Here is a 283-nt window from a genome sequence, read left to right on the forward strand (position 1 = left end):
GGGGGATGCTGAATAGAAAGAGGCATTTTTCTTTAGCGGTGTGAAATGAGCAATAAATGTATTAGGAAGCTGACAAGGGGGCTGCGGGGCCCACAAAGAAAAGCGGTGCGGAGTTGGAGGCTAATCCCCCCTCCATCTGCCCTCCTCATTACCATTTAACGCACTATCAGTTGCCAATCAGCCTCAATGCCTCCCTTTCTAGTCTTTATTACTGAGGCGCCCGCAAGAGCCCTGTCTAGTGATGGGGGCTGTCAGCTTCCCCCCCCTCCACCCCATCATCCCC

General features: G+C 53.4%; 1 protein-coding gene across 1 annotated transcript in view; it reads right to left on the reverse strand.

Moving 5' to 3' along the window:
- The window catches only part of ASS1 (argininosuccinate synthase 1), a 33846-nt gene that overhangs the window by 20946 nt on the left and 12617 nt on the right, over nucleotides 1-283 (reverse strand). The gene's annotated exons all lie outside the window — the stretch shown is intronic.

This window comes from Charadrius vociferus, unplaced genomic scaffold (assembly GCF_000708025.1).
Source record: "Charadrius vociferus isolate BGI_N301 unplaced genomic scaffold, ASM70802v2 scaffold56, whole genome shotgun sequence".
NCBI classification, from domain to species: Eukaryota; Metazoa; Chordata; class Aves; order Charadriiformes; family Charadriidae; genus Charadrius; species Charadrius vociferus.